Below are 15,068 nucleotides of genomic sequence, written 5' to 3'. Positions count from 1 at the left end.
TCTTTCTTGTCCTTTGTTCAGCGTGTTTACTTTCCATTACTCTGTCTTCCAGGTTGTTAATTTGTTCCTCTGGTTCATCTAGCCTGCTATTCCCTCAAGTGCATTTTTAAATTCATTTATTGTGTTCTTCTCTGTGATTGGTTCTTTTTTATCTCTGTAAAAGGATCTTACTGATGTCATCCACTCTACACACACAGGTCCAGTGTGTATGATTGTTACTTTAAATTTTCTCTCAGACATATTACTACATCTGTTACTTTAGTCTCTTGTGGTTTGGTTTGGTTCTTTCATTTGGGACATATTTTTCTGTCTCCTCATTTTGTCTGACTTTCTGTGCCTGTTTCTCCGTGTTAGGAAAGTTAGCTACTTTTCTTGCTCTTAACATTAATAGCCTTATGAAGAAGAGGTCCTATAGTACCCTGTAGTGCATTGTCCCCTGTTCCCCAGGGCCTGGTGCTTCAGGGAGTGTGTCCTATGTGTGTTGCATGTGCTTTGCTCTGGAGTCTTGGACTCTTTTTTTCCTTCAGTTCAGTTGTCTGCAGAGACTCTCTTTGTTTATTGAGGGCAGTGTTTGGTCCCCAGCATGGGTGGGGCACGTTTTAACAAGGTATGTGGTAGTGTACTGGTAAGAGGATACCTGCCCCCACCAGAACTGAGGTCCCACAGTGGGCGGTGGTCAGGAGGATGGTGTTTGCAGAATTTGTGCTGGTTTTCTGGGGAAGGGGCCCACAGCACTAGGAGTAAAGGGAGCCTGCCTGAAAAGGGTGGATCTACTAAAGTGTAGGGGACCAGTACTTGGTGTAAGCAAGTAAAGTAGTGAATTTATTATGCTGGTTCCCACACCTGGCTTTTTATGCTAGGGGGTAAGGGAGAGAAATGACACCTGCCAGCTCCTTTGTCCCTGTAGGGGGCTCCCTGTGATCCCTATCTCTCCAGGCCATGTTATGAGATGAGAAAATCACTGTCTCTCCTGTCTGCCCCTGAAAGTTTTCAAATTGCCGGTTCTAGACTTTATCTGCATGAGTTGTTTGCTCTTTATGGGTGGAGACTCTGCTTCCTAATATCCTTCAGGCTCTGCCAAAGTGGAGTCCACAGATTTTAAAATTCCAGGCTTTAAGTTCTTCTGGTTGTAAGAACTAATAAATTTTGGCCCCTCTTGCTTTCAGAGGCAAATGTGGGGATTTGTCATCGTCATTAGTGTGAAAGTCTGTTTTTTGCTCTTCTCCATGCCCACCAGCTCCCTTCTCACCAAGGATGGCCAAGGTTTGTTTTGCTCCCAGACTGTCTTTGTCCTTCTTAATGTTCTTTGATGTGGCCTCTTCCTTAACTTTAGTTGTGGAGTTTGTTCTGCCAAACTCCCTAACTTTAGTTGTTCTGTTTTCTGGGTTGTTTAAACTGATGTCAGTGTTATCTAGTTGTATCTGTGAGACTAGGGGAGCTTAGAGTCCTTCTACTTCACCATCCCACCCAGCTCAAATACTTTCATGCTTTGAATGTCCTTTATCACAATTTGACAGGTGTAATTATTTCTGTCTTAGCCTGATAGGAATTAAAGCTATTTTCTCTGTACTTTTCCTGAAGCTCAGATAAAAGTCTGGTGAGCTTTATAGTTTACAGCTCTCATCAGCTTCTTAGGTATTGTAGCTCATAGTTGAGATAATTCTCCTATCTGTGTCACAGTGTTCGCCCAGTTTATAGTTAATAACTGTTTTTGGCTTATGAAAAAGAAGCATTTTTTTTCATTGGAAAACTGTGTATTTATGTAATCTTAGCATCCTTTCTCCTACTTGTGTGTTGAAGAAAATTACATGTTGTGTTTTACATATAGAAATTGTCAAAAGTGGGGCGCTTGTCAAAAGTGGGGTGCCTGGTGGCTCAGTTCATTAAGTCCCTGCCTTTGGCCCAGGTCATGATCCCCAGGTCCTGTGGTTGAGCCCCGCCTTGCTCCCTGCTCAGCTTCTCTCTCTCCCTCTGTTGCTCCCCTGGCTCATGATCTCTCTCTCTCTCTCTTTACTGAATGATTGAGTAAAATCTTAAAAAATAAATAAATAAATTGTTAAAAGCATTAAAAAAACAACTACTGGAAAGAGGAGCAGATCTAGCTGTCCTTTAAATTTTGGAAAGAACACATGGTACGGTGTGTTTTTGTGTCATTGTAATTTCATGTAACAGAAAAACCAATCAATAATGGACTTAAACAAGTAAGGGGTTTATTTTCCTCTTGTATCAAAAAGTCCAGAGTTGGAGAGTGCTGTGCTGGTATAGCTAGACAAGAAATATTACCAGAGATCCACCTCCTTCCCTCTGTTTTGTGGTTTTTGTATACATGGTCAGATGATTATTGCATCTTCAGGTATTGATTCCAGGTTTGAGGCAGGAAGCAGAGGAAGAGGTAAAGGCTGAAAGTCAAAAAGGGCTGTGCCAACTAAGTGGTAAGCAAGTACCTTCCCTGGCATAGAGGAAGGCAAAGGAAAAGCAGACTGTGAATGGCTTTTGGGAACCTAGTTAATAATAATCTGTGGCACATTGTGGAACAGAGTTCCCTTTGAGGTGGTGAAAGAGAAAGAAACATTTGAATGAATTTTAAGCTGTTAAGAAAACAAAATTCAACCAAATAAATTTTGAAGATCCTATAGGTTCTATTCAACCACTCACGAATGGGGCTGCATCTAGTCCAGTGGGTATAAAGGAGGTCTAGGGAGCTGTACAAAATGAAAGACTTAAAGGATGAATGGAGAGGGAACAAGAAAGTTACAGTAGACGAAAGAGCGGATTGGTTTTGGCCAGGCTACTTTCCGTTAGGGCATGGCAGGGGTCTATCAGGCACATTATCTCCAACTAGTGCTGATAAGGAGATTCTTGATTTGCTTAAGTTTCCATTTCTGGGAGAGCCTAAACTAATGAGATAGAGCTAGGTTGGGTGATACGTGACTTAGCTTAAGTGATTTCATTTTGGGCCTTTTAATCTTGTTTTTAACAAAGCTTAGCTATTACTCATGTGCTTAATAATAAATACAATTTGTGAACCATCACTGTCTCCCATATTATATAAGATTTTCCATAATTAACCAAAACAAATTTTGTAGACCCTCAAGTCCATAAAAGGCTTAAAATTTAGATGGATAAAGATGGGCTTTTAAGTAGAGCCATAGGACATTATGGGAATGCTTATCTTTTTATACATATGGTAGGTACACACAGTAGAAAAATTTGGTACTTAAAAGAGAACAGAATATAGTCATATTAAACTTTACATGTGATGGTTGCTCTAGGCCAACTAACTAAGCTTCTTTGTTTTCTTTATTGGGGTTATAAATTCAATACTTTTATCAGAAAAACATTTTCCATTACAAAAGCATTTGAATAAACAAAGTACTTTTGGGTACAAATGATTTAAATAAAGCTTATTCCTTCTTAAAGAACTACTTGAATGTTCTTTCTCCTGAGAGGTTTTTACTGCAGATTCTCAATAAATATACGTATAAATGAAAAGCACAACTGTCGTGTTAGGAAGCCTTGGACCTGGAATCCTTCAAATCTGAGCTAGTACTCTTTAGCTTTGGGATTTTAGTAATAGCTCTGAACCTTAAATTCCCCACCTATTATAATTTGTAGGATGATAAATTACTATCTCATGCTGTTGTTGGAAGAGTAATTAAATCATAATGTACAAAAAAATCCCCAGCAAAGTATTGGTTTTGTATTCTCCAAATATATTAAGGGGGTTTCTATGATAAATTTCCCTGAAGATTAAATTAGCAAATAAAAAGGGTAGGCGCTAAGTAAAAATTATAGTCACCTTAGTTTTGAGAATAAGGATTAATCTTGTTAGGTTCAGTAGGAAGCTAGAATTTTTTCCCCATTTACAATGAATTGTTATAAGAAACTATACTGGGAAAGAAAAATGGGTTCTGTGATGGGCTATTATACCTTCAGCCTTCAGAATAAAACAGATGAAAGAGGAGAACCTAATTTTGTAGTAAGTTAAAATTTTTTATTTGTATTATTTTTTAAAGATTTTATTTATTTGAAAGAGAGAGCACTAGTAGGAGGGGCAGAGGGAGAGGGCAAGCCGACTCCATGCTGAGTGTTGAGCTTGATCCCACAACCCTGAGGTCATGGCCTGAGCTGAAATCAAGAGTCAGATGCTCAACTGACTGAGCCATTCAGGTGCCCCACGTTAAATTTTTTTTTTTTATTAGAAATATAACGTTTAAGAAAAATTAGGAAGATAAGCACACACACACACACACATACACATGAATTGTAGCTATGAGATGATAGATGTGTTAACTAACTTTACCATAGCAATCATTTCCCAATATGTACAGAAATCATCACATTGTATATTTTAAACCTATACAGTGTTACATGTCAATTATATCTAAAAGCTGAAAAAAATTTAGATAAGCAAAAATAAGTAAAATAATTCATAGATGAACACTATGGATGGTATGGTATACATTTTCCTAGGCAATATATGCTTTTATTTTCTTAAGAATGTGTTTGTATTCTACATGAGTTTTGGTAACCTGAATTTTCCATTAAAAAGAAATATATATATATAATGGATATTTTCTCATTTCATTTAATGTTCTTTTCCAACAGTGTTTTTTTTTAATTAAAAAAAATTTAAAATAATTAATTAATTAATTTGACAGAGACAGAGAGAGAGAGAGAGAGAGAGAGAATAAGCAGGGGGAGCAGTGGAGGGAGAGGGAGAAGCTGCTCAGCAGGGAGCCTGACTTGAGGCTCAATCCCAGGACCCTGGGATCATGACCTGAGCTGAAGGCAGTTAAGACTGAGCCACCCGGGCACCCCAGCAGTGGTTTTCTTGTAAAGAATATCTGTACCATTCACATATACAACTTTCCACCAATAATATCGTTAATTAAATGCAGTTATCCTTGAGGGTATGGATAAGAGTCTGCTTTCTCATCTTCCTTCCCCAGAAAAATCACTGTCTTTATTTTTAGGGACCATACTCCATTGTATGGGTGTACCATTGTTTGTTTACTGACTTATTTTGTTGACTGGTGGTTATGTTGTTTATAACATTTTATTGTTACAAATAGCACTGTGATCAACGGATATTTAGTTAAAATTTTGGTTTTCTGAGAGGGAATTTTCTAAAGTGGAAAAAGCAAAAAGGAGAGAATACATAAATCGAAATGTGCTTAACTATTTGACTTTAAAATGTTGGATATCACCATCAGGAAACTTTAAAGTGAACTGATATTTCCTAGTGTTACCATATTGATCTGAATAAAGTAGAGGTTTTAAGAACTTACATAATTTAATTAAAAGCTTAAAATATTTCTTCCTGGGTTACTTGGGTGGCTCAGTTGGTTGAGTGACTGACACTTGAGCTTTCAGCTCAGGTCATGATCCCTGGGTTGTGGGATCCTGCTTTGGCTCCACACTCTGCTTGGGATTCTTTCCCTCTACCTCTCCTCCCCCACTGCTCTCACGTGTGGGTGTATGTGTGTGTGTGGGTGTGTGTGTGTTCTCTCTCGAAATAAATAAAACCTTAAGAAAAAAATTTCTTCCTGGATGTACTTATAGGTAGCAGTAAAAACACAACATAAGCTTTTAGAAATTCATGGAGTCTTAGATCTTGTTCAAAACACTTGCCTTAAAAGAAGTCCAGAAATATTATTGCCTCCCTTAAGATCACATGGTATGTTTCAGTGTCTGGTATATTTCTGTTGTTTTCTAATTCCTACCCCAACATCCTTATCTGTAAGAAGTGTAATATAAAGATAATGAGAACTGTTTGCCTATGGAACATCTGTAATCTTTAATGAAGAGACTGATGAAGACAAATAATTATCATTTGTTGAGATGTAATTTCTAAAACTTTCTAAGATACTGATTGATTAATAAGTACTGTCATTTTCGTCCATGAAATATTTTTTAGGCCTACCTTGGCAGAAGCTTTTTTTTGGAACAATTTAGTGGTTTTAGTATATTCACAGAGTTGTGTAACCATTACCACTATCTAATTTTAGAATATTTCATCATTCCAAAAGAAATCCTGTACCCATTAGCAGTCTCTCCCTATTTCCCCATTCTCCCAGCTCCTGGCAACACTATTCTACTTTCTGTCTCTATGGGTTTGTCTATTCTGGACGTTTTGTATAAATGAAACCCTACTAAATGTGGTTTGTGTCTGGCTTCTTGCACTTACCATAGTATTTTCAAAGTTCATGCTGTACGATGTATGAATATAGTTGACCCTTGAACAGTGCTATTTAAATTTAAAATTTAAAATATTATTAAAGAATACCATAAAGAAAATACATTTTCAGTACTATACATCTATTCATTGAAAACAAATCTGTAGGGATCCCTGGGTGGCGCAGCGGTTTGGCGCCTGCCTTTGGCCCAGGGCGCGATCCTGGAGACCCGGGATCGAATCCCACGTCGGGCTCCCGGTGCATGGAGCCTGCTTCTCCCTCTGCCTGTGTCTCTGCCTCTCTCTCTCTCTGTGACTATCATAAATAAATAAAAATTAAAATAAAAAATAAAAATTAAAAAAAAAAGAAAACAAATCTGTATATGAATGGACTTACGTCGTTCAAGCTTGTGTTCAAGGTCAACTGCACATCATTTATTTTATCTATTTTTATTTTTCATTTAATTCAAAGAGATTTATTTATTTATTTTAGAGAGTGAGGAGGGGCAGAAGGAGAGAGAGACTCAAGCACACTCTGCACTGAACACAGAGCATGATGTGGGGCTAGATCTCACGACCTTAAGATCATGACCTGAGCTGAAGCCAGGAGTTGGATGCTTAACTGACTGAGCCACTCAGATGCCTCTACCCCCTTTTTAAAATTTATTAATTTAAGTAACCTCTATACCCAGTGTGGGTATCAAATTCATAACCTGAGATCAAGAGTTGCCTGCTCTTCTGACTGAGCCAGCCAGCTACCCTTGTTTTTTCATTTTTTTAAAAAACATTTATTATTAGAGAGAGAGAGAGAATGGCAGACATTGAGCATAAAAGAGTGTGAGTGGGGTAAGGGGTAGAGGGAGAGGAAGAGAAAATCTCCAGCAGACTCCCCACTGAGCACAAAGCTCCATGCGGGGCTCAGTCTTAGGACCCTGAGATTATGATCTGAGCTGAAATCAAGGGTTGGATGCTTAACCAACTGAGCCACTCTGGTGCCCCTTGTCTGTCTTTGGTTTTAGCTATCTTGATGTGAACTCACATTTCCTTGCGGTGTTTTTTTTTCTTTTTTTCTTTTTTTAAAGTATGGAATGCTTTACAAATTTGCATGTCATTCTTGTGCAGGGGCCATGCTAATCTCTGTATTGTTACAATTTTAGTATATGTGTTGCTGAAGCAAGCACTTCATTGTGATTTTGATTTGTATTTTCCTAATAACTAAAATGTTGAACATCTTCTTCTGTGCTTTTTGGCCATTTGTGTATCTTCTTTGGAGAAATGTGTATTCAAGTCCTTTGCCCATATTTTCATTGAGTTTTCGTTTTATTCTTTTTTGTTATTGTTGGGTCATAAGAGTTCTTTATATATTCTGGATACTGCGCTCTTAGGTGACTTATGATTTGTAAATATTTTCTCTCATTTTGTGGATTGTCTTTTCACTTTCTTAGTGGTATCCTTTGAAGCATAAAAGTTTTTAATTTTTGATGAGTCCAATTTATGTCTTTTGTTGTTGTTTCTTACAGTAGGAAATTGCTGCTTGATCTAAAGTTGCAAAGATTTACTCCATAGTTCTCTTCTACAAGTTTTGTAGTTTCAGCTCTTACATTTAGGTGAGGGAGTGTTTTCTTTTTTTCAGTAAAGGGGACATGTGACAAGGCTCCAGCCTTTTAGGAGTTATAGGGTATTTGCCTGAATTAGACATATATGGCATAACTAGTAGTACCATTCACTCATTTATTTGACACTAACTGAATAACCCTATGTAGGAATTAGTAATGTAAGAATACAAGACAAAGTTCTTTTCCTTATAATCTAGAGAAAAAATAAAATAGATTACAGTACAGGGCTATGAATTATTGTATATAGGTATGCATAGAATGCTGTTGGAGCAGCTAGGAGGAACAACGAACTGACCCAAGAGTGTGTGGGTGCTTGGGAAACCTTCCCAGTATGGGGAAATCCTGTGATAACTGAATTTGGAAGGCCAAAGAGTGAGCCAGACAGAAAAGTGATTTGTAGTTTAGCAAGATGAGTGGTAAATACATAGTATATAGAGGTAAAAAAAAAGTAATAAACTGAGAGATTGGGAGGAGATTTCAGTTCTTGTTTGGGCCAGATGAATTCTAAAAGTATATAAAAAGTTTGTTTTTTTTTTTTAAAGTTTTTTTTTATACCTTGGGAGGAACTAGAAAGGATTAGGGTCTGAAAATAAAAATCTGTAAGATGGGGATGGTGTGTTTTCCTTATGAGTTGTGAGGATTAAAGAAGATGATGGTTTTATACTGTAGTATTATGTGTTAATCCTGTTACCATGAATTTTTTAACATGAAATTTTGATGATCATTGGTTCTTTAGTATCTTTTTATTTCTAGGGTGTCATGAAGTCCTTAGGAACAGATTGTTCTGAATTTTTTTTTCTTATTTGTTTGTTTTTAGATTTTATTTATTTATTCATGAGATACACACAGAGGAAGAGACATAGGCAGAGGGAGAAGCAGGCTCCCCATGGGGAACCTGACGCAGGACTTGATACCAGGACCGTGGGATCATGCCTTGAGCTGAAGACGGAAGCTCAACCATTGAGCCACCCAGGTGTCCCACTTCTGAATTTCTTTTTTTTTTTTTTTTTTAAATTTTTATTTATTTATGATAGTCACAGAGAGAGAGAGAGAGGCGCAGAGACACAGGCAGAGGGAGAAGCAGGCTCCATGCACCGGGAGCCCGATGTGGGATTCGATCCCGGGTCTCCAGGATCGCGCCCTGGGCCAAAGGCAGGCGCCAAACCGCTGCGCCACCCAGGGATCCCTACTTCTGAATTTCTTAATTAAGTATACACTGCATATTATAAACAAGGAAGTGGTTATAGATGTTATTCATAAGAAAATAATTATTGAGCTGTAAAAAAGCAAATATTTAAAATTGATTATGGTTTTTCTGCAAAAGTAATTAGATAGTAAGGAAAGCTCTAAGTGAGAAAGTAAGAAACACTCAAAATCCCACTATCAAGTGATAATTACTTAATATTTTGGTGCATTTCCTTTCTGGTGTCTTTTTGTCCATTTGTGCTGTGTATCCAAACACATATTTGCTTTTACAAAAACAATTTACAAAAGTAAGATCATTTTACATATGTAATTTTAATCTTTTTTTTTTTTTAATTTTAATCTTTTTTTAAAAAGAGTTCATTTTATTTCTTTATCTTTAAAGATTTTATTTGAGAGAGAGGGTGAGAAAGCCAGTGAGTGGGGTGTGTAGAGAGAGAAGCAGACTCTCTGCTGAGTAGGGAGCCCAGCTTGGGACTCAATTCCAGGACCCTGGGACCATGACCTGAGCCAAAAGCAGATGCTTAATCAACTGAGCTACCCAGGTACCCCGCTATTATCATCATCATCAATAATCATCATCATCATTATTACTATTTTATAACCAGGGATGTTGAGTGTCTTCATTTGTGAATTGGCTGTTGGTTTTCATCTTTTAAGTATTTCACATTCATTTCCCTTGTACTTTTTTCAATAGGCAATGTGTATGGCAATTAAGATTGGGCTTGGAATTTTATTATCAGGATTCATAATCCCATCTATACCTCTTTTTAGCTGTTTGACTTGGGCAGATTAATTATGTCTTAGTTTCCTCACCTGTAAAGTGGGGATAATGGTAGTGCTTACCTCGCAGGGTCGTTGTGAGGACTGCATGATGTGAAGTGCTTGCCACAGAGTCCGGCAGATAACAAGCACTGCTATTACTATTCATTTTTTCACCCTTTTGTATGTCTATAGGATAAATCCCTACTAGGGTAGCTGTGTTTGAAAATCGATATCACCAAATTGCTGTTTTAATAAATTGTTCCTTTTGCACTAAAACCTGCATAATAACTCTCTGCAGTATCATATCAGTATTATGATTGTGTCCAAGCTCTGTTTTGTTTCCGCATTCATCTGTATTGTTGAGAAATCAAAAGATTCATGTATAAAATTGTATGTATTTCTAACTTTTGATTATAAAAAATTTCAAATGTACAGGAAAGTTTAAAGACATAGTCCAATTAATTATGATCACCTATATATCCACTGTCTAGACCAGGAGTTAGCAAAATTTTTTTCTGTAAAGGGTCAGATATTTCCTGTATTTCTATAAAGGCCTAGTAAATGTTTTAGATTTTGGAGGCCATACAGTCTCTGTCACAAGTTCTCAATTCTGTAGTGGTAGTGAGTAAGCAGCCATCGACAACAGGTCAATGAGTGGATATGGCAGTGTTCAACAGAACTTTATAAGAATAGGCACAGCTGGATTTGGCCGGGGCTGTAGTTTGCCATCCCCAGATCCAGATCAAACAGCTAACAGATTGCTATATTTACTTTCTCTGTAAGTGTGTTTAACTACAGGGTTAAATTGCAATCATCATGGCACTTTACCCCATATTTTAATATGCATCTCCTGAAAATAAGTGCATTCTCCTGCATAACCGTAATACCATTATTACGGTTAAGAACATTATAATTTTCTTCTTTTTAATAGAACCAAGGCTATATAACCTAGCACAAAAATTGTGAAAATGCTTAGATTTGCTCTTCAACCTTTGTAACCTATTGAACTGCCTTTGTCCCTGTTCCTCTTTCCCTCTCTTATTCTTTAGGTAGAAATCTGTATTGGGTAGTGCTGTTTGCTGTTTTCATTTGACCTAATTACATAATCTGATGAAGGGAATATTTTGATTTTATTTTATGTGTTCGGTTTATATTTTTAGAAGTCTGGGTTTTCTGTATTTTATTTGATTTGAAAGAGAATTACATGTAATTTATAAACAAATGAAGAGTTTACAGTCGCAATTTCCATTTGATTGATGGTCCTTGTTATGTGGTAGAAGAAACTGAAGGAAGGTAAAGCCAATTATGTGCTTTTTTTTTTTTTAAAGATTTTATTTATTTATTCATGAGAGACACACAGAGAGAGACAGAGACACAGGCAGAAGGAGAAGCAGGTTTCCTGCAGGGTCCTGATACGGGATTTGATCTCAGGACCCCGGGATCACGCCCTGAGCCGAAGGCAGATGCTCAACCACTGAACCCCGCAGGTGCCACCTAATTATGTGCTTTTAAAAAAGTGGCCAACTTTTGAATTATCATGCTAAAAGAAGGAGGGAAAGTAATATGGATATTCCCATTGTTTTCAAATTTAACTTTATGATGCTTTTACTTGATAAGAAGATAATGCTTCAGATAAAGCTCTTGTAGTCTGAAAAATTATGCTACAAGTTTATCCAGGGTCCTTGCTTTATTTTTCTCTACTTCTCCATCCCTTCCCAGATTTAGCACTCTGCATTGTCTTCTGCTCATACCATCTCTTAGGCTGTGGAAGCAAAGCATCATCATATTTTATCCTTTTAAAAACCTCAGTTTCCTTGATTAGAAGGAAATAATTTAGTGTGTTGGTATAGCTGTGGGACTGTAGGCTACAGTTAGGAATAGCATGTGCAAAATGAGATAAATAAGAGTTTATTCTTCTTAGATTACTGACTCAAAGGTAACTACCAGAGGGAGGCAGTTTGACTATTAGGAACAGGCTCAAAATTATTGTTACATCTCTGCAATTCTACAGAGAAGAAGCAAAATGTATAAAATTATGATAAAAAGAAACACAACAGCAAGTAATTCAGGATGGCTAGAAGGTGGGGGTGGGGTGGGGTAAAAGTAAGAACGCAGTTCTATTTTGATAGAAAGCTATTGTACATTCCCTTTTCTCTTAACTAATTGTTTCTCTCTTGAATTAGTTAAGGGTATCAGTGTCCTTTGAGAAGTTGCTTCTGTTTTGGTGTGTAACTGTAAAATAGCTTTTACATTTCACAGAGTTCTTGTAGTAATCTTTAAATTTTTGTTCTGAGGAACTGGGTTTGGTGTGGGGTGAGGGGGTCACTTGGGCCAGTTATCGGCAGAGGTTCCTTGACTCTGAATTAAGGGCTGTTTAGGTCTCTGCGTAGGATCTTGCTTTTACCAGATTCTGCTATATTTTATCACCATTGGAAACAAGGCTGTAGAGGTCATGGTGTGAAACTTTGGCTCATTGTTATCTTCACATAATGCAGTGTTAACATAGACCCTGAATTCTGGGACACAGTGAAGGATCCTCAGAATCCAGTTAACTAAAAGACTGGCTGGTTCATGAGAGGGTTACGGAGCGAAGGCATTTCATTCCTGGGTGAGAAAGACTTAGGTCACTAATGCTAATCTATCTAATCTCTCTTGCTTTTTCAGATTGGATTAAACAGGAACTTTCATGCAGATAAAATTTTCTGAATTTTATAGTCACATAGAAGGAAATTGCAACCCTTTTTTTGGTGGTTATTCATCTTTGCATTGAACAGTCCTCACTGTTGGGACATTTTTTATTCTAGCTTCAATGTCATCATTTCAGTGCACTTCTTATTTACTTGTATATCCTTTCATGAACCTCTTATGGAGTGTTGCCTGGGTATACAAGTACTGTCATAGTAATACATTATTTTTGAGGTTTGAGAAGATCTGAGTAACGGTTATTGAATTACAACATAGCGTCAAATTTTCTTCTAGAGTTACTTTCTTGCTTGGTCTCTATTATTACTACTGTTTTTACCAACCCTTTAGTGGATGTAGTTACTCACCTGAGGTATTATTCTAAATAGTATATGTGTGAGAATTGGCAGGCTTTCCTTAGAGTCATGGATTGGAATTCTATAACAGATATATAGAATTTAGGAGAGACTTGGCCTCATGCAATGTCTTCTTATAGTTGCACTGGGAGGAATTAAGGAGGAATATATATTTTGCTTGCTTTTATTTATGCTTTAAAGCTTATTTCAGAAAGTTTGAATTCTGGTTCTATCAGTTGTACTCTTTATTTTTTATTATTTTTAAAAAATTAAGTAGGTTCCATGCCCAACTTGGGGCTTGAACTTACAACCCTGAGGTCAGGAGTTGCATGCTCTACTGACTGAGCCAGCCAACAAACTACCCTCTCACCCACCGCACCCCATTGTGTTCCTTAAAGTTAATTTTCTCATCATTTAAAAAGTGGCTTCCTTGTACCCAACCAAAATATTATAAATAGAGATGAAGCATATGAAAGCTTAGTTAACTGGTGAGTTATTTATTGATAACTTTCTCTTGGCTCCTATATTTAATGTTTATATGTAAGAATTTAAGAGCTAGCATGTGATAGACAATAGTTGTCAGAGGCAGACTTTTCTGAGTTCAGATCCTAGCTATTTAACTTTCACAGATCATGTGCTACTTAGCCTTTAAAATGAGGTGAAGAACTATCTCACAGAACTTTTATGAGGCTTGGTTGAAATTACGTATGTTTGGAACCTGGTACGTTGCTGCATAGTGGGCACTAAAAGGCACTGACTCTTTCACTTTTACTTAAAAAAGATAAGTTCATAAAAAAATGGAAAACTAAAATCTTTTGGAAGTTTCATTTTTCCTTTAAAAAATAAGAAAAAAATCTAAAGGCCATCTCCTTTAAGCTTTCTCATTGCAAGGAGATGGGGATAAATGCGCTCTTTCAAAGACCTCATTATTCTATATTTTAACTGCCTACTATAATGCTTGGCACATAAGTAGTCCTCAGTATTTGTGAGAGGGATGTCTTGCAAAGAGAAAATTTTCTCTGTTGCTTTTTTTCTCTTGAACTCCTCAAAAGTTGTTTACTTATATAGGTTTACTTATCCACTCAAGATACTTGGTTTTGGAAGAGAAATGATATTTTATAGTTAAGAAAATTAACGTACGGTGTTATCAACTGGCTTGAAATCCTGATGTCATCCATCATGTCTCAGTAACAGACGCACTCCCAGCCAAGTCAGTTCCCTTTAAGTAGCTTTTCCAGAAGTCACATCCTTTGATGTCCACTTCCAGCTCATTGACCAGTTGTAGCAGCCGGGAAGACTGGAAAGGGTGCACTTGTGCCTGGGGGCATGCTGTCCAGAATAAATCCAGGGTCTGTTACTGAGGAGAAAAGGGAGAATGGGTATATAGGCCACCAGCAGTGTCAGGCAAAAAGAGGAGTGAGAATGGAGGTGGGGAGACCAATTTGGTACAACAGCTATGTAGTAATACTCATAGTCTCTTGCAGAAGAGATTTGGTAAAGTTGATAGCCTTGAAATGCAAGAATATAAATGTTTGATAACTAAGTAGAGGCGCTACTCTGCTGGGAAACCTAGAGGATTGAAGCCATTATTTTGATACCACACTGTTCAAGTTCTGGAAACAAAAATTATGCTTTAATATTTAAATCCTTGAGTTAAAAAAATTCCAACTAAGCTTTTCATAAAACTAAATATCTTGGTGCTAAAGAGAATTAACACAGAAAAGAATGGCATCAATAGGAATTACATTTAAAAAGACTATATAGCATGTCTTTTTCACTGGGTAAATATACATTAAAAGGGGAATTACAGTATATTTTTTTCTGGGAGATGAAATAATTTTATTTTTCTTCTTTATACTTCTCTTTAGATTGAATACACTTAGCACATATTACTTTTTAAAAAATGGGGTAGGGGTGCCTGGGTGGTGCAGTTGGTTAAGTGACTGACTCTTGGTTTCAACTCAGGTCATGATCTCAGAGTCATGAGATTGAGCCCCTTGTGGGGCTCTGCACTCAGTGGGGAGTCTGCTTGAGATTCTTTGCCTCAGGTGGAGAGGCAGAGGGCGATGGAGAAAGAATGTTTTTTTTTTTTAAAGATTTCATTTATTTATTTATTTATTTATTTATTTATTCATTCATTCATTCATTCATTCATGAGAGACACACAGAGAGAGGCAGAGACACAGGCAGGGGGAGAAGCAGGCTCTATGGAGGGAGCCCGATGTGGGACTCGATCCCGGGACTCCAGGATCACGCCCAGGGCTGAAG

The 15,068-nt window shown here is 37.2% G+C and overlaps 1 protein-coding gene and 1 non-coding gene across 2 annotated transcripts in view; one reads left to right on the top strand and one right to left on the bottom strand.

The window, feature by feature from the left end:
* Positions 1 to 15,068, top strand: part of CDK19 (cyclin dependent kinase 19) — a 163,077-nt gene that overhangs the window by 18,766 nt on the left and 129,243 nt on the right. The window lies entirely within an intron of this gene.
* Positions 7,256 to 7,359, bottom strand: LOC112925221 (U6 spliceosomal RNA). The gene has a single exon (XR_003236046.2). It is a non-coding gene; the product is annotated as a U6 spliceosomal RNA (small nuclear RNA).

This window comes from Vulpes vulpes, chromosome 1, assembly GCF_048418805.1.
Source record: "Vulpes vulpes isolate BD-2025 chromosome 1, VulVul3, whole genome shotgun sequence".
Classification (NCBI taxonomy): Eukaryota; Metazoa; Chordata; class Mammalia; order Carnivora; family Canidae; genus Vulpes; species Vulpes vulpes.
Note: the sequence above shows the minus strand (reverse complement) of the source record. Positions and strands in the feature narration are given on the sequence as shown.